The 20,082-nt window shown below is 40.1% G+C and overlaps 1 protein-coding gene across 3 annotated transcripts in view; it reads right to left on the minus strand.

Annotated features, from left to right (window-relative positions):
- The window catches only part of DNAJC5 (DnaJ heat shock protein family (Hsp40) member C5), a 41,139-nt gene that overhangs the window by 7,327 nt on the left and 13,730 nt on the right, over positions 1-20,082 (minus strand). The window contains exon 1 of one of the 3 annotated variants that reach the window (XM_053711650.1): positions 8,964-8,983. The exons of the other annotated variants lie outside the window; for them this stretch is intronic. The gene's annotated coding sequence lies outside the window, so the exon portion shown is untranslated. Of the gene's footprint in view, positions 1-8,963; positions 8,984-20,082 lie in introns of those variants that run through there. 3 annotated transcript variants of the gene reach the window in all.

The raw sequence follows: 20,082 nt of genomic DNA on the forward strand, positions 1-20,082 counted from the left end.
TTTTTTATTCTACCCTACTTTTTCATTACCATTTAGGTTGGACAACATGTTTCTTTAAGCTGAGGGCATTTACAAGCCCAAAGGCAGAACCTTTCTTCACTTTCTGCGATGAGATTTTTTTTTAGTGAAAATTTTTCTGCAGGTCGTTTTTTTTAAATAAAATTCAATTTTAAATTAGACAGTTACACTAAGGCACCAGTTCAATTGCAATGTGTTGGTTAACCAAAGAATAAAAATAATTTTAATGTTTTATAATATAGTTGAAAACTGCATTGCAAATTAGCTGCATAAAAAAAAAAATATTTTAACATATCTCTAGAATAAATCTGTTTCCTTTTCTTTTGGTCTAACATAGAAATGTAGTACTGTAATAACAAAATGATGCAATGCTCATACTAACGTCTTACATTCAGAATAAACAGCTTTGCACACTGGGAAAGGCTAGGGGGCGGGTTTGAAAAAATCTCTGAGACAAAGTTAAAGTGCTAACAGTTCCTGCATGTGTCCTGTTCTTTATGCAGTTATGAGACAGAGAGAGAGACAGAGAGAGTGTGTGTGTGTGAGACTTACCAGATAATTTCCTTACCTTCGATACAGGGAGAGTCCACAGCTGCACTCCTTACATGTGGGAAACACAGAACCTGTTTGTTTGTACAACCTGAGGAGGCAATGACACCCCAACCAAAGGCTTAAATAACTCCCCCACTTCCCTCATCCCCCAGTCATTCTGCCGAGGTAACAAAGAAAAACAGTAGAAGAAATATCAGGGTGAAAAAGGTGCCAGAAGAAAACTAAATAAAATTTAGCTCTGCCCATCGGAGAACACTGGCAGGAGCTGTGGACTCTCCCTGTATCGAAGGAAAGGAAATTATCTGGTAAGTCATAATTTATGTTTTCATTCTTAATACAGGGAGAGTCCACAGCTGTATTGATTACTTGTGAGAAACAATACCCAAGCTACAGAGGACACTGAATGCCAACGGGAGAGTAAAAAATGAGAGGAGGCCCCTAATCTTAAGGCACCACAGCCTGCAAAACCTTTCTCCCGAAGGCTGCTTCAGCAGTAGCAAAAACATTAAACTTGTAAAATTTGGAAAAGTATGTAAGGAGGACCAGGTAGCACATCTTTTTTTGAAGGCCCAAGGGGAAACCACTGCTCTCGTAGAATGAGCAGTAATCCTCTGAGGAGGCTTAAGACCCACTGACTCATATGCTAAACAGATGATACTCCTCAACCAAAAAGATAAGGAAGTCGAAGAGGCCCTCTGACCCCTACGCTTCCCAGAATAGATAAACAGAGAAGTTTGTCTAAATTCCTTCGTAGCCTGAAGATAGAACTTCAAGGCACGAACCACATCCAGATTATGCAGTAAACATTCCTTCAATGAAGGAGTATTAAGACATAAGGAAGGAACCACAATTTTACACAACCTTAGGAAGAAATCCTTACTTAGTTTGCAGAACAGCCCTATCAGCATGGAACACCAGATAAGGAGGGTCGCATTGCAAGGCAGCAATCTCACAGACTCTACTCACAGTAGCAATAGCTAGTAGAAAAAGAACCTTCCAAGATAAAACTAAATGTCAACCTCATGCATAGGTTCAAACAGAGCCCGTTGCAAAACCTTAAGAACAAGATTTAAACTCCAAGGAGGAGCATTAGATCTAAACAACGGCCTGATTCTAGTCAGAACCTTAACAAAAGCTCAGCGAGCCTCTTGTGAAGTAAAACAGACAGGGCTGAAATCTGTCCAAGGAACTAGCTGAGAGGCCCTTCTCCAGTCCAACCTGGAGAAAAGAAGGAATCCTGGCAACCTTTACTTTGTGCCAGAACAAACCACGCTCTTCACACCAGAATAAGTAGGTCCTCCACACCTTATGAAAGATGCGACGAGTAATCAGTTTACAAGCTTGAATGAGAGTATCGATAACAATCTCAGAAAACCCTCTCTTGGCTAAGACTAAGCCTTCAATCTCCACGCAGTCAGCCTCAGAGAATCTAGATTTTGATAAATGAAGAGGCCTTGTTCAAGCAGATCCCAGTGACAAGGTAACCTCCAAGGAGGAGATGATGACATCCCCACTAGATCCGCAAAGGCCACGATGGAGCAATCCGTATCACGGACGCCTGCTCCCGAAAGATTTGAGCCACCACTCAAGGAAGAAGTGGTAAGGGCAGGAAAAGAGAAATTAGATTGAACCTCCAAGGCACCGCTAATACATCTATTAGCTCCGCCTGAGGACCCCTGGACCTCGACCCATATCTGGGTAGCTAGGTATTAAGACAAGACGCCATGAGATCTATCTCCAGCGTTCCCCACCTGTCCAAATGTGGATCGCTGACAGCGAACAGTTGTGGGTCTCCATCCACCCCAGAATCCGAGAAATACTTCCCTCAATGCCAGGAAGCTTCTTGTTCCCCCTGATGGTTGATGTAAGCCACCAAGGCTATAATGTCTGATTGGAATCAGATAAATTGGGACGATCCAGTAGGGGCCAAACCTTCAGAGCATTGAATATTGCCGAAGGTCTAGAATGTTGAACGGCAGGGAGCTCTCCTCCTGCGTCCACAGGCCCTGCATGTCTTGGCGCCCCAAACAGCTCCCCATCCTGACACACTGCGTCCGTAGTCACAGTCACCCAGGATGGTCTTAAAAAGGATGTCTCTTGGGGCAGGTGGTCTGGACAGAGCCACCAAGAGAGCGATTCTCTTGACCGGTTGTCCAGAGAAATCTGTTGAGACAGATCCAAATGATCGCCGTTCCAAAGCCTCGTGCGGACTTAGTCTCTGCGGGCTTCTTGCTCTGCTTGGATCTATTCCAGGACTGAGCCGGCTTCCAAGAACTCTTGGTTTGCTCTGATTTAGCGGAGGCCTCTGATGCTGGGATTTTATCAGAACTAAAGGAGCAAAAATACGAGCTTAGAATTGTTCTCCTTATCTTACAGTATGAAGGCACCCTTGGCCTCTGAAACTGTAGAGATAGCCAAACTATTTCCCTTAAAGGAGAGGAAAAGAGACTAGACTTAGAAGTTATAACTGTCAGAGCACCATACGGGCCTGTAACCCAGAAGGCCGTGATTCCTTCCTGAAAAATGTCGAGGAGACCCTCCACCTCGATCATTTTCGCGAAGGAGACGGACCAAGATAGCCGCTCCAGCAACTGCGGCGACAAGCACCGGCCGAAAAGCAAATATCCGATAGGTTGCAAATCCTTTTTAACAGAGAGTTTCCATCCTCATATCGGCGGCTCTATGAACAATGAACTATCCTCGCACGGGCTAGCATTACATGTGGCAAGCGTAAAATTTGTGCCAACCAAGTAGGGATGAGAAAAGAGAACCCACCCCCATAGAGAGCCCGGAAGCGGGATCCTTAAAAGGCAGATGACAGGAAGAGGAATCTAATCCTGTTCCACTCGTCCTTAAAAGGGACAGTCAAGTCCGAACAAAACTTTCATGATTTAAATAGGGCATGTAATTTTTTTTTAATTTATAAATATTTTTATTGCGAGACAATGTTAGAGGTACATATAGTTAAGGGAAATAACACAAAGGAGTACTTCACTTCAAATATTGATCCATTACATAAGAAAAATAGAATAAATCAGGACCACTCTAAATCAATCTATATGAAGATGAATGTACAAATATATAATGTATAAAATTCCAACATAGATCTGGATCAATCAAATCATCAACTTGAAGTATCGCCAGCATAACAAAAATCTAAAGGTTGTTTGTTCAGTACCTGAGCTGTAAAGATATATAAAAACAGTAAACAAATCTCTCCGTTTTTTGTTTCTTTTTAACCTCCATATCATATTAAGGCCACTCTTAGACCTTGATTATCAGTGTCATAAGAACCTTGGAAGTTTATATGGTATAATATATCCAAAAGTCAAATTTTAACATATGAATGAGATGAATAAGGGCCTCTCCTGGACTCAGAAAGAGAAGTCATATAATCATTCAACTAAATTATTGACAGATGAACAATGTTAAATATAAATCTATTTTCAGACATCTTCTGGTTTCAAGTAGCGTAAGAAACAAAGGCTATATTCATAGTAGAAATCAGAGCACTAACTTCCATGAGTGACTCTAGTGTAAGTGAAAACATAAATAGGTCTATCTTCCTCTATAACATAGATGTAGTAGGAGATCTATTAACCTTTATCTCTAGCAAAATAGTTATATGAATACACACACAGACAGACATATATATACATATGTATACACCCACACACCTACATCTGATGATAAGGCTTATTAAAATAAAATACTGCAAAACTAAGTGGAAGCGCCCAGGGAATCCTCTCTACTAGAGGTTCCTCAAGTGGAAATATGCTGACTTATTCAGGTTTGAGAACACATGTATCCTGTAGTCTCGTAACTGACATATTTAGTGTGCAGCTATCCTACACCTAGTCTTTAGTCCAAACTTCTGACCATCTTTTCTATAAGGGTACTGTAGGTCAGTCACTTTGCATTTACGTGAGTTCCATTTGAAAAGTAATGATAGTCCTCATGAAGTGCGATCCGGATCTCGTGGTAGAGGTAGGTTGTGAGGGGTAAGCTATTATCATGCTTCATTCCACGAGAGTATAATGAAAGCTGCGGAGGTGCTAAATCTTCTGCAACAACTGCCCTGATGCTACACTAATCTGTTACAAGCCTCAGTAAAATACTATACGATTCTGGTGACACAGGGGCAATAAGTGCTTTGTTCCTGTAAAAGTCAGATGCCCTTTGGCATCTGGGGATAGGAAGCAGCTGCAGCCCAGAGGGTCTAGCTCCACTAGCCATGACTAATCGTTGCTGTATCCCTCGGGCTAGGATGTTAGGAGGACTCAACGGCAATTTACCTTGTATAAGGGTAAGTATAGGGGCTGAAGGCAAAATTGTGGCAGGTCCTTGATCGCTCCTGTAACTGGCTCGTGTCCCGCTCTTGGGAGCCAGCCGAACCCCCCGGGGCGGTGTAAAGTGAGATGTGTATGCCCCCATCTTGATCCGAAGGGTTGCCTGATAAGTGCTGCTGCTGGTCTATGCATTCAGCCTTCTCAGTTTCTCCTGTCTTGTCTGCAGGGTCAGCGGATGCAAGCCTCGAGAATTGAGCAAATCTTTCAGCCATCATCCCCTCATATTCTTTTAAGAGAGCTTGTATAATGATGCCGAAGTCTTCCATTGTGAATCCCTCGTTATCTTCCCCCAACGGTTATTAGATGCGGTTGGGCTGTAGTGTTTTAGGAAAGTCTTGAAAATGTTAGGTTGTTTCAACGCAACCACGGCGTTGTAAAACGGCAGAGCCCTGAGGGATCTCTGCCGGGAGGTTTAGTCTGAGGCCGCAACCTCTGTGTATGCTCCGGTGCTGGCAGCTATCTAGAAAAAACTAGGATCACTAGGTAGAGAATGATTATCTTAAGTGCAGGAAGTTTAGTTTCTTGCCAGATGGCGAATATTTCCAGTTCTTTGTCAAGCAAAATCTCTCAAGGCTGGAGCAGCACACAAAACTGCGACCTATTATGGCCGCCGCTCAGAAGTTACCCCCCCCCAGGCATATAATTTTAAACAACTTCGCAATTTACCTTAATCACCAATGTTGCTTTGTTCTCTTGGTATTCTTAGTTAAAAGCTAAACCTAGGAGGTTTATATGCTAATTTCTTAGACCTTGAAGACAGTCTCTAATCTGAATGCATTTTGACCACTAGAGGGCATTAGTTCATGTGTTTCATATAGATAACATTAAGCTCATGCACGTGAAGTGACCTAGAAGTGAGCACTGATTGGCTAAAATGCAAGTCTGTCAAAAGAACTGAAATAAGGGGACAGTCAGCAGAAGCTTAGATACAAGGTAATTACAGAGGTAAAAAGTACATTATTATAAAAGTGTTGATTATGCAAAACTGGGGAATGGGTAATAAAGGTATAATCTTACTTTTTGAACAGAAAAAATTCTGGTGTTGACTGTCCCTTTAATAATGATTGCCATCAAATTTAGGACCCAGAGGTTCGACTGGCAGCTCGGCCTTTGGAACCTCTAAAGTAGTCAAAACCTCCTTTAATAAAAAGCGTAAACATTCTGTCCTAAATCAAAAAACTGGATCTTCCACAGGCGGAGGATTACAGGCAGCAGACTCCAACCCTGAAAGTTCATACTCTGAAGATTCAGAGAGAACCTCATCCTCGGATAACTGATCGGATATATCCGACAAATTACATGATGCCACCTGGGCAGGAGTGCAAGATTGAACCTCTCTCTTGCGCTTAGCAGTGTGAGGGAAAGGACTAATGGCCACAGACACCGCCGGATGCGCAGTAACGTCCAGATGGAGGATTAGCAGTGCAATGGGAAGCTGCATGTGCATACAAAGATGCATGTAGGGTGTGCACCTCACAGGACGAGGACTCCTCAGAGGTGGGCGGCTCAGTGGTATGAAACATGTCAACCTTATTTGATATAATCCCCTTATCAAGGCATATGGAACATAATTGAGAGGGCGGATATTCCAGAGCTCCCTCACAATATAAACAGGAATTACTCTTTGAAATAGAGGGGGAACCCTCTAATGAATCAGAATCATCCTCCATAGCTAAAGTACGATATGCGGAGGACTACAGAAAAAACTAACTTTATTTTAAATAAAAAAAGAGGCACCTTTATACCCCCAATGGCTGGGGCTCTCACCACCTCCTATGACCTAGACAGAACAGAGATAAAACTCCTATCTGGTAGTAACTCAGTCAAGAGAAAGGAAATGGAAGCCTCGACCATTCCGGTCACATGGTGCGCAATGCAGGACCGTCACTGCTATGAGAAAAAGCGTGCCAAACTTTTAAGCTGCGCAACCTTCAAAGTGGAAGTTAAACCTGTATGTTCCATTTCAGCCTATGAGCCCATAAACATATTACACAAAAAGCAGTATAAAATCAAATAAAGCATATATGATTAAACCCAACTGTTCATAATCCCCCTCGGGAGATATTAACCCTTGATTCCATACAGATAAAAGGACCCACACTGTGACCCTGTCTTCTAGCGTTTGCAATATGTGTAAAAAATGAAACTATCTTACTGGAATATATGCCGTGGAACAGTAACACAGTCCTTCAAGTTTGACAGATTATAGCAGCGCTTATGACATGGACTTGAGTGAAGAAAGCAGGCAGCGAAACTCGTCAACGCTGATTGCTTAAGGAACTGTTAATATAAGTCTGGATGGATTCGCAGAAAGACTCTCCCTGCATCTCCAGACTTTAACTTTCATCAATGCTCTCACTGAGAGGCTGACAAGACAAAACTACAGTCCCATCCTGAAGGGTAATACCCTCCATAAGGAACTACTCCGAAATCTTCTGACACTTCTCTGCCAACTTTCTGTGACGAAAGGCAAAGAATGACTGGGGAGGTGAGGGAAGGGGGGAGGTATTTAAGCCTTTGGCTGGGGTGTCTTTGCCTCCTCCTGGTGGCCAGGTTCTGTGTTTCCCACAAGTAATGAATGCAGCTGTGGACTCTCCCTCTGCATTAAGAAGGAAAAGAGAAAAGGCAAAGAGAGAGAAAGGCAAAGGGCAAAGAGAACGAGAAAAAGAGAGAGAAAGGCAAAGAGAAAGAGAGAAAGGCAAAGAGAAAGAGAAAAAGGCAAAGAGAAAGAAAGAAAGAGAGAAAGGCAAAGAGAAAGAAAGAGAGAAAGGCAAAGAGAAAGAAAGAGAGAAAGGCAAAGAGAAAGAAAGAGAGAAAGGCAAAGAGAAAGAAAGAGAGAAAGGCAAAGAGAAAGAAAGAGAGAAAGGCAAAGAGAAAGAAAGAGAGAAAGGCAAAGAGAAAGAAAGAGAGAAAGGCAAAGAGAAAGGTAAAGAGAAAGAAAGAGAGAAAGGCAAAGAGAAAGAAAGAGAGAAAGGCAAAGAGAAAGGTAAAGAGAAAGAAAGAGAGAAAGGCAAAGAGAAAGGTAAAGAGAACGAAAGAGAGAAAGGCAAAGAGAAAGAAAGAGAGAAAGGCAAAGAGAAAGAGAGAAAGATCTTTGATATAAATAGAGAGAGAAATCTTTGATATAGATATATTCCAGTTTTCTAGCTGTTTATTAGTACAATTCCAACCTGCTTGAGGTGAGAAAGGATTGCCAGTGTCAGAGACCATTTGATCTTCCACAGGCCATTTAAATCTTTACAAATACAGAATTCTATGCCCCCTCCCCCAATCCATCTGTCGCTCAAAACAGCCTAAAATGAAGCACTATCATTTAAGAAGGCTATGGCACGGAACGGGTTAATTAATCAGGATCCCTCTACCAGACAAAGCTTACACAAAAATAAACAAACAAACATTCTCAGATTTGGATTGCTCAGTGACTAGTAAAAAAAATAAAAACAGAAGTAAGAAATTAGGCTTTTCCCTATCTACAGTCTAATGATGATCAGAAACATTTTCTCTAAAGACTTGTTTTTGTTTTTTTTCCCTGACTGGTTATTGATAGAGATCTTTTTCTAGCCCTGTCTATACATATACATCTTTGTCTGGCTTGATAAACTTGACAACCCATGAAGTAATAAATAGCCTGGGAGCCAAGATTCAGAATTAATGTATATTGCAAATGGTAAATCAATAAGCATATATATAGCTCTCAATGCTCTATATAGCTCTGAAATGTATTTAAGGCTTCAGCACCTCCAGAACAGAGGCATTACTAAAACAAAATCACAATGCCAAATTATTCAGTTTACACCCTTTTCCATCAGTGTATAAATCCTGTAAATACCACTGTGACTGCAGAAGTAAAGGTGTTTGTAACCATGGAAACCCAACACACACACACATTTTATATATTATACATACACATTCAAGTGTCAACACACGCAGGATATTCACAGCAACGGTGTCAAAATGTAATGAATTAATTAAAATTTGCCATGATTATTACTGTAAATATATCTTGCAAGGGCTATTTTAAATGATATTCAGATAGATACATACAGACAGGCAGAGATATGCGTGTTCAGTGAATTATGATCTTGATAAATAAAGAGGCATACCTCCCCTCCTATAAAACAAAAATCATATATTTACAAATGAGAAATGATATTTGAACTACATTATATCTGTTGCCAAAGAAAGACAGTATAAAAGTATACCAAACAAAAACATTATTTTACTGCAACGCACATAGGCACATGAATAAATTGTTCTAAAAATGGAAAACTCAAATGCACACTCCTGCTTTTCAACAAAAGAGAACGAATAAAATTTGATAATAGAAGTAAATTGGACAATTATTAAAAATTCATGCTTTATCTGAATGATGTAAACCCCAATGCACATTTATACTTCATCCATATGAAAGGGGTTGAAATTAGAAAGGGTCCTTTTGTTCAAAGGTACAGGGAAAAATACTAATTTGACTAAACAAAACGGGATAGGTTTTTTAATATATTTGTAATGTCTATAATGTCACTTTAAATTAGAACAAACATTCCCTTATTAAACAAAATAACTGTTTAATAAGTGTAAAATAAAATTCAAAGTTAGTTCATGGACTCAGTATTAATTATGTGTGACAAATAAATCAATAGACTAGTGTTTTCTTCGTTCTCTTGGTATCTTTTGTTGAAAAGCAGGGACGTATGCTTAGGAGCTGGACCATTTCTGGAGCACTAAATGGCGGCACTATTTCCTGCCATGCAGTGCTCCAGATGCCTACCTAGGTATCTCTTCAACACAGAACATCATGGGAACAAAGTTGATAATAGCAGTAAATTGAAAACTTTTTTTAAAATGTTATGCTCTGTCTGAATCACAAAATAAAATGTTTGGGTTTGATATCCCTTTAAGTTTCATACTCCCCCCCAAAAAAAAAAAAGATGGCCTTAGGGGATTTAAACTTTTTGTAACTGCAAGACATTTCTGTTGTCTTTCTAAATAGTAACATATCAGTAAGGTATAAACATATTTTTAAAACAAACAACTTGTTTACTGCAATTGTTTTTCAATAGCCAAACTCCACCCACCACTTGCCTTATTTGAAGGAGCCAATCTGGGCTTTAGTCTGCAGACAACAAGGATAGCCAAAATAAATAATGAAAGTATATGGAAAAGTTGTGTTTCTGCACATAACTCGATATTTTATTTAAAAGTGCCAAGTGTATACTGTCCCTTTAAGAACACTATGTTTTATGAAGAGTGTTGGATGATACCTTTGAACACTGCAATACTTCTGCATCATCCAGCCAGTAACTTATTTTCTCTGACACCAATATCATACCTGGTTGCATGCAACACTTTATAATGTTACATAGGGCCCATATTGTATTTCTTTTTACTAGCAACTATAATGACCCTTATTTATTTATTTTCATGGGAGTGTTTATTTAACCCTTTCATGACAAGGGTCATAATGTCTACATCGGAACAATGTTCCAAAGTAGACAAATTTAAATCCCGCGATCGTAAGATTTCAATTATGGGATCAGGTCTGGGGGGCGTCCCTATGACGCTAGGAACGCCCTCCAGACCTCGATCAAATCCAGGAAGCGCAGTTGGCTTCAGGACATCCAACGGCTATACTGTACGTTGTATTTCGTCCTAACGGCGCTAAAGCCCAGCACCGGTTGGACGGAATACAACGGCATAATAGCAGTAAAAGGTTAAAGCAAGATTCCCTCTCACCAGATTTTCAGGATGCCATCTGATATAATTAGATATTCACTACTTGTTGTTATCGAACCTGTTCTCAAATTAATGGGATATGAAACCCACATTTTTTTCTTTCAGGACTCAGATAGGGCACGCAATTTTAAGGAACTTTCTATTTTACTCTTATTATTCATTTTTCTTCGTTCTCTTGGTATCTTTATTTGAAAAAGCAGGAATGTAATCTTAGGAGAAAAAACATTTTTGGTTCAGCACCTGGGTAGCGCCCGTCGATTGGTGGCAAAACACATTTGTCTCTTGTTATTGGCTCCCAGCAGTGAATTGCTTCTCCTTCGACAAACAATTCTAAGAGAATGAAGCACACTTGATAATAGAAGTTATTGGGAAAATGTATTAAAATTGTATGCTCTATCTGAATCATGAAAGCTACATTTTCGGTTTCCCTTTGATAACATTTATTTTATACGCAGATTTTTTGCAATGCAGTGCTTAAAACAACATTAAACACTTTTGCGATTCCAATAAAAATAAAAATAAATATGTGCAGTAAAATATAATAATATAAAATGTATTGTTTATTTTGTATGCTTTTACTGTAATTTAACACTGAAAAATGGTGGGCTTCTAATTTTCCGAGTTTATAAATAAATTGGCTCCATAATGTTATGACTTAGCTATCCTAGATTTAAAAGTCTATTCCCTTCTTACCTCATAATCCCTGCTGAGGCTTGTTAGTTAATTTACAATAGTTACTATCTCACAAGGTTTAAAGTCACTAACATTGCTACAGTCCACGCAGCCATTGTTTGTAGAATTTTGTAACTATTTTATATCTGCCGTCAATTTTGTTCCAGCAAAATAAATTAAATAAGGGAAACCTAGGTTTCAACATGGCATCGCCTGTTACTTTATAGAAACTACAACATTAGTTATTTCTTCAAAATTTAAACAGCTTATATAATTACAAAAAAATTAAAAACATACTACTATGACTAATATTTGCTTTGAATACATAGTATCTACCATGTAATATTCCTTTCATTGCTGATAATTATATATATATATATATATATATATATATATATATATATATATATATATATATATATATATATATATATATATATATATATATATATATATATATATATATATATAAAAATAAATAAATAAAACTAACGCAGCTTCAAGGAACTCCTGGTTTTGAATGTTCACTTAAAAGGGACATTTCAATTTTACAATTGAAGCATTTTACAATCAACGTGTTGGCAATAATAATGCTTTTATTAAAAGCTATTCTAGTTTTAATGATAGCTTTTATTGTACATGGTACCTAAGGAGCATACATAAATATGCAAAACGCACCTGCCTCGAGATTACCCCTGCTCTGAGAACATAAATTGTGACTTCCTTTTTCCTTATTTAAAGGGCCATAATACCCAAATGTTTTAACACTTGAAAGTGATGCAGCATAGCTGTAAAAAGCTGACTAGAAAATATCACCTGAACATCTCTATGTAAAAAAGAAAGATATTTTACCTCAAAAGTTCCTCAGTAGCCACCTCCCATTGTAAAGGATTTTTGAAGCAGCATTTTAGTGTGTTTGTCCTAGGACAGCTGAAAGGATGAGCATCGTGCACTCTCATTATTTCACCAATCAGGTAAAGGAAGCTTACTATGAAATCTCATGAGAGCTAAGTCAAATCTCATGAGATCACAGTAAAAGAGTTCATGACCGCAGCACTGCTGATGCTGATTGGCTGCTGTTCATTTCTTCATTTTTTTTTTTATTTTTACCTGCAGCTGGTAGCAGCTGAGTATAACTTTTCACACAGAACTTACTCTGCTGAGCTGAGGAAATTGTGAGGTAAAATATCTTCCTTTTTTACATAGAGATGCTCAGGTGATATCTTCTTGTCAGCTTTTTACAGTTATACTGCATCAGTTTCAAGTGATTTAGCATGTGAGTATTATGTCCCTTTAATGCAATGTTCTACAAACGTATAGACCATAACTTTCCACCAGAGCACAAGAACACATTTCATCACAGCATTTAAAAATAAAAAAGATGGCTGAATGCAATTTATGGAAAGTATTTCCTTTCTAAGGTGGATGCTCTGATATAATTTAACTTGGCTCTAATACCTATTAATAGACTAAAATACATCCAGGGCTTTTAATTATTTATCCCAGACCATAAATCGTTGTGCCTGTACCCTGAAATTGATCTGCAGCACTCTCACTTTGCTGGTGCCAGCTCATGCTGCTTATGTGTAAGGAGGACAGACACGGTTGTGTGATGTCACAGACTGAAACCCATTGCAGTGCTTGCTCTACTTCTCGCCATTTGTAAAATACAAGCGGCGATTTAGCCGCAAACAGCATCAGAGTGAAAAACATTCCTAGAGCTAACCAATCAGTAAGACGCTCTGACACAGGAGGTGTGTGCTGTAGCCATTAGAAGTGCAGCTATCAGACCGCTCCAAGACCGCGATATGTGGTTTAAGAAGAGAACAGCCGCTCATTTAAGTACAAGTCTCTGAAGAAGAAGAAAGCATTGAGAAAGATCCTTTTAAACGCGTTAAACATACAAACTAAACTTTGATACTGGAGGACCCGTTTTTTTGTTCCTGCTACTGTGGACTATTGGGGCTTATTTGTGGGACACTAGCCCGGTGCTAACCCAGAGTGATCATTACCTGTGTAAACAAATTCCCAAGAGCCTTTTCAATACCTCATATCAGTTTGAGGTTAATTCATGTAAGCAGGCATTTTTATAGTGTGTGTTTTTTATGTGAAGTGTATCATATTTTTAAACAATATCGCACTATTTGCGGCTTTTTGTTCTCTTTACATACATCCCTGGGGAGATCTACCATACAAAAGGAAAGATCATATATCTGAGGGGCAAAAGGAATACCGACTCCTGTCAGGTACTTGAAAACGTTACCATACACCAAAAGGGAAGCCGATTTCCATAACAGTACACCTTTGCAGTGCCAACATCTTACCTCATAGGACTGAGGTTCTATCCTGTAAGTGAGAATTTCAGCTATATTCACAGGATTGCAATTATATATAATATAAGTTTGAATATGTTATCCTATGAGTCCATTAACCTCTGTTAATACTAATTATTTTATCATGTGTATATATTTTTGAGAGTATATTTTTATTCATAAATTTACCATTATTATTATATACATTGCACTTATCTAATTGGAATAACAGAACCAGCGCTATTTATTTCCCTTTTTGTATAAGTGTGTATATATATATATATATATATATATATATATATATATATATATATATATATATATATATATATATATATAAAAAACATAATTTATGCTTACCTGATAAATTCCTTTCTTCTGTAGTGTGATCAGTCCACGGGTCATCATTACTTCTGGGATATTACTCCTCCCCAACAGGAAGTGCAAGAGGATTCACCCAGCAGAGCTGCATATAGCTCCTCCCCTCTACGTCACTCCCAGTCATTCGACCAAGGACCAACGAGAAAGGAAAAGCCAAGGGTGAAGTGGTGACTGGAGTATAAATTAAAAAATATTTACCTGCCTTAAAAACAGGGCGGGCCGTGGACTGATCACACTACAGAAGAAAGGAATTTATCAGGAAAGCATAAATTATGTTTTCTTCTGTTAAGTGTGATCAGTCCACGGGTCATCATTACTTCTGGGATACCAATACCAAAGCAAAAGTACACGGATGACGGGAGGGATAGGCAGGCTCTTTATACAGAAGGAACCACTGCCTGAAGAACCTTTCTCCCAAAAATAGCCTCCGATGAAGCAAAAGTGTCAAATTTGTAAAATTTGGAAAAAGTATGAAGCGAAGACCAAGTTGCAGCCTTGCAAATCTGTTCAACAGAGGCCTCATTCTTGAAGGCCCAAGTGGAAGCCACAGCTCTAGTAGAATGAGCTGTAATTCTTTCAGGAGGCTGCTGTCCAGCAGTCTCATAAGCTAAACGAATTATGCTACGAAGCCAAAAAGAAAGAGAGGTAGCGGAAGCTTTTTGACCTCTCCTCTGCCCAGAGTAAATGACAAACAGAGAAGACGTTTGTCGAAATTCCTTAGTTGCCTGTAAGTAAAATTTTAGCGCACGGACTACATCCAGGTTGTGCAGTAGACGTTCCTTCTTTGAAGAAGGATTTGGGCATAAAGAAGGAACAACAATCTCTTGATTGATATTCCTGTTAGTAACTACCTTAGGTAAGAACCCAGGTTTAGTACGCAGGACTACCTTATCCGAATGAAAAATCAAATAAGGAGAATCACAATGTAAGGCTGATAATTCAGAGACTCTTCGAGCCGAGGAAATAGCCATTAAAAATAGAACTTTCCAAGATAACAACTTTATATCAATGGAATGAAGGGGTTCAAACGGAACGCCCTGTAAAACATTAAGAACAAGGTTTAAACTCCATGGTGGAGCAACAGTTTTAAACACAGGCTTAATCCTGGCCAAAGCCTGACAAAAAGCCTGGACGTCAGGAACTTCTGACAGACGTTTGTGTAACAGAATGGACAGAGCTGAGATCTGTCCCTTTAAAGAAATAGCAGATAAACCCTTTTCTAAACCTTCTTGTAGAAAAGACAATATCCTAGGAATCCTAACCTTACTCCAAGAGTAACCTTTGGATTCACACCAATATAGGTATTTACGCCATATCTTATGGTAAATCTTTCTGGTAACAGGTTTCCTAGCCTGTATTAAGGTATCAATAACTGACTCAGAAAACCCACGTCTTGATAAAATCAAGCGTTCAATTTCCAAGCAGTCAGCTTCAGAGAAGTTAGATTTTGATGTTTGAAGGGACCCTGTATCAGAAGGTCCTGTTTCAGAGGTAGAGACCAAGGTGGACAGGATGACATGTCCACCAGGTCTGCATACCAAGTCCTGCGTGGCCACGCAGGTGCTATTAGGATCACTGATGCTCTCTCTTGTTTGATTCTGGCAATCAATCGAGGAAGCAACAGGAAGGGTGGAAACACGTAAGCCATCCTGAAGTCCCAAGGTGCTGTCAGAGCATCTATCAGGACTGCTCCTGGATCCCTGGATCTGGACCCGTAACGAGGAAGCTTGGCGTTCTGTCGAGACGCCATGAGATCTATCTCTGGTTTGCCCCAACGTCGAAGTATTTGGGCAAAGACCTCCGGATGAAGTTCCCACTCCCCCGGATGAAAAGTCTGACGACTTAAGAAATCCGCCTCCCAGTTCTCCACTCCCGGGATGTGGATTGCTGACAGGTGGCAAGAGTGAGACTCTGCCCAGCGAAATATCTTTGATACTTCCATCATAGCTAGGGAGCTTCTTGTCCCTCCCTGATGGTTGATGTAAGCTACAGTCGTGATGTTGTCCGACTGAAACCTGATGAACCCCCGAGTTGTCAACTGGGGCCAAGCCAGGAGGGCATTGAGAACTGCTCTCAATTCCAGAATGTTTATTGGCAGGAGACTCTCCTCCTGACTCCATTGTCCCTGAGCCTTCAGAGAATTCCAGACGGCACCCCAACCTAGAAGGCTGGCGTCTGTTGTTACAATTGTCCAGTCTGGTCTGCTGAATGGCATCCCCCTGGACAGATGTGGCCGAGAAAGCCACCATAGAAGAGAATTTCTGGTCTCTTGATCCAAATTCAGAGAAGGGGATAAGTCTGAGTAATCCCCATTCCACTGACTTAGCATGCACAGTTGCAGTGGTCTGAGGTGTAAGCGTGCAAAGGGTACTATGTCCATTGCCGCTACCATTAAGCCGATTACCTCCATGCATTGAGCCACTGACGGGTGTTGAATGGAATGAAGGGTGCGGCAAGCACTTTGAAGTCTTGTTAGCCTGTCCTCTGTCAGGTAAATCTTCATTTCTACAGAATCTATAAGAGTCCCCAGGAAGGGAACTCTTGTGAGTGGAACGAGTGAACTTTTCTTTTCGTTCACCTTCCATCCATGTGACCTTAGAAATGCCAGCACTAACTCTGTATGAGACTTGGCAGTTTGAAAGCTTGAAGCTTGTATCAGAATGTCGTCTAGGTATGGAGCTACCGAGATTCCCCGCGGTCTTAGTACCGCCAGAAGAGCACCCAGAACCTTTGTGAAGATTCTTGGAGCTGTAGCCAATCCGAATGGAAGAGCCACAAACTGGTAATGCCTGTCTAGGAAGGCAAACCTTAGGTACCGATAATGATCTTTGTGAATCGGTATGTGAAGGTAAGCATCTTTTAAATCTACAGTGGTCATGTACTGACCTTCTTGGATCATAGGTAAAATTGTCCGAATAGTCTCCATCTTGAACGATGGAACTCTTAGGAATTTGTTTAGGATCTTTAAGTCCAGGATTGGTCTGAAAGTTCCCTCTTTTTTGGGAACCACAAACAGATTTGAGTAAAACCCCTGTCCCTGTTCTGATCGTGGAACTGGATGGATTACTCCCATTAACAAGAGCTCTTGTACGCAGCGTAGAAACGCCTCTTTCTTTGTCTGGATTGTTGACAATCTTGACAGATGAAATCTCTCTCTTGGAAGAGAGTATTTGAAGTCCAGAAGGTATCCCTGAGATATTATCTCTAGCGCCCAGGGATCCTGAACATCTCTTGCCCAAGCCTGGGCGAAGAGAGAAAGTCTGCCCCCCACTAGATCCGATCCCGGATCGGGGGCCCTCAATTCATGCTGTTTTAGGGGCAGCAGCAGGTTTCCTAGTCTGCTTGCCCTTGTTCCAGGACTGGTTAGGTTTCCAGCCTTGTCTGTAGCGAGCAACAGCTCCTTCCTGTTTTGGTGCAGAGGAAGTTGATGCTGCTTCTGCTTTGAAATTACGAAAGGAACGAAAATTAGACTGTCTAGTCTTGGCTTTGGCTTTGTCCTGAGGCAGGGCATGGCCTTTACCTCCTGTAATGTCAGCGATAATCTCTTTCAACCCGGGCCCGAATAAGGTCTGCCCTTTGAAAGGTATATTAGGCAATTTAGACTTAGAAGTAACATCAGCTGACCAGGATTTTAGCCACAGCGCCCTGCGTGCCTGAATGGCGAATCCTGAATTCTTCGCCGTAAGTTTAGTAAGATGTACTACGGCCTCCGAAATGAATGAATTAGCTAGTTTAAGGACTCTAAGCCTGTCCGTAATGTCGTCCAGAGTAGCTGAACCAATGTTCTCTTCCAGAGACTCAATCCAGAATGCCGCTGCAGCCGTGATCGGCGCAATGCATGCAAGGGGTTGCAATATAAAACCTTGTTGAACAAACATTTTCTTAAGGTAACCCTCTAACTTTTTATCCATTGGATCTGAAAAAGCACAGCTATCCTCCACCGGGATAGTGGTACGCTTAGCTAAGGTAGAAACTGCTCCCTCCACCTTAGGGACCGTTTGCCATAAGTCCCTTGTGGTGGCGTCTATTGGAAACATTTTTCTAAATATCGGAGGGGGTGAGAACGGCACACCGGGTCTATCCCACTCCTTAGTAACAATTTCAGTAAGTCTCTTAGGTATAGGAAAAACCTCAGTACTCGTCGGTACCGCAAAATATTTATCCAACCTACACATTTTCTCTGGTATTGCAACTGTGTTACAATCATTCAGAGCCGCTAACACCTCCCCTAGTAATACACGGAGGTTTTCCAGTTTAAATTTAAAATTTGAAATATCTGAATCCAGTCTGTTTGGATCAGAACCGTCACCCACAGAATGAAGCTCTCCGTCCTCATGTTCTGCCACCTGTGACGCAGTGTCTGACATGGCCCTAATATTATCAGCGCACTCTGTTCTCACCCCAGAGTGATCACGCTTACCTCTTAGTTCTGGTAATTTAGCCAAAACCTCAGTCATAACAGTAGCCATATCCTGTAATGTGATTTGTAATGGCCGCCCAGATGTACTCGGCGCTACAATATCACGCACCTCCCTCTGAGCGGGAGATGTAGGTACTGACACGTGAGGCGAGTTAGTCGGCATAACTCTCCCCTCGTTGTTTGGTATCATCCTCTGAATCAGACATGTTTAACACACTAGCAAATAAACTTGCAACTTGGAAATACAATTCAATTAGAATAATATTAAAACGTACTGTGCCTTTAAGAAGCACAGAAGATCTATGACAGTTGAAAATTAATAAATTGAAACAGTTATAGCCTCAATCCTTGTAAATAACACAACTTTAGCAAAGGTTTAATTCCATTAGCAAAGATAACAAATTCTGAAAGCAGGAAACAAATTACAGAATAAACGTTTTTTATCTCAGTCAAACTATAATTCTCACAGCTCTGCTGAGAGAAATTACCTCCCTCAAAATAAGTTTTGAAGACCCCAGAGCTCTGTAGAGATGAACCGGATCATGCAGGGAATACAATGAGTTGCTGACTGAAATATTTGATGCATAGTAAAAGCGCCAAAAAACGGCCCCTCCCCCTCACACACAGCAGTGAGGGAGAACAGAAACTGTCAGAAAACAGATTAAGCAACTGCCAAGTGGAAAAATAGTGCCCAAACATTTATTCACTCAGTACCTCAGCAAATGAAAACTATTTTACATTCCAGCAAAAACGTTAAACATAATCTCTAGTTATTAAACAGCTTTATGTATTTCTTACAGTGTAATTCTAGTGAAGTACCATTCCCCAGAATACTGAAGTGTAAAGTATACATACATGACATTATATCGGTATGGCAGGATTTTCTCATCAATTCCATTGTCAGAAAATAAAAACTGCTACATACCTCTATGCAGATTCATCTGCCCGCTGTCCCCTGATCTGAAGTTTACCTCTCCTCAGATGGCCGAGAAACAGCAATATGATCTTAACTACTCCGGCTAAAATCATAACAAAAACTCTGGTAGATTCTTCTTCAAACTCTGCCAGAGAGATAATAACACACTCCGGTGCTATTTTAAAATAACAAACTTTTGATTGAAGATATAAAACTAAGTATAATCACCATAGTCCTCTCACACATCCTATCTAGTCGTTGGGTGCAAGAGAATGACTGGGAGTGACGTAGAGGGGAGGAGCTATATGCAGCTCTGCTGGGTGAATCCTCTTGCACTTCCTGTTGGGGAGGAGTAATATCCCAGAAGTAATGATGACCCGTGGACTGATCACACTTAACAGAAGAAATATATATATATAAATATATAGCACAAGAACACATTTCATCACAGCATTTAAAAATAAAAAAAGATGGGATACTTTGATTTTAAAATAAGCTGAATTGTATGGCTTTGCTGCAATGGAGATCATTTATACGTCTCTCTGTTGATTACACTGTTCAACAATGAAAATGTTTCTGATTTGAAAATACCTCAAATTGATTTTAGTATGCGAAAAATGAAGACGACATTTAAATCTCTTTCTTATTTCTCGCTTCCGAGATATAGCCCAAAGGTTATGAGCAAGCGACTTGGGAAGCTTTTAAAGGTGTTGTGCATGGCTTCTTGGG

Source organism: Bombina bombina, chromosome 1, assembly GCF_027579735.1.
Source record: "Bombina bombina isolate aBomBom1 chromosome 1, aBomBom1.pri, whole genome shotgun sequence".
NCBI classification, from domain to species: Eukaryota; Metazoa; Chordata; class Amphibia; order Anura; family Bombinatoridae; genus Bombina; species Bombina bombina.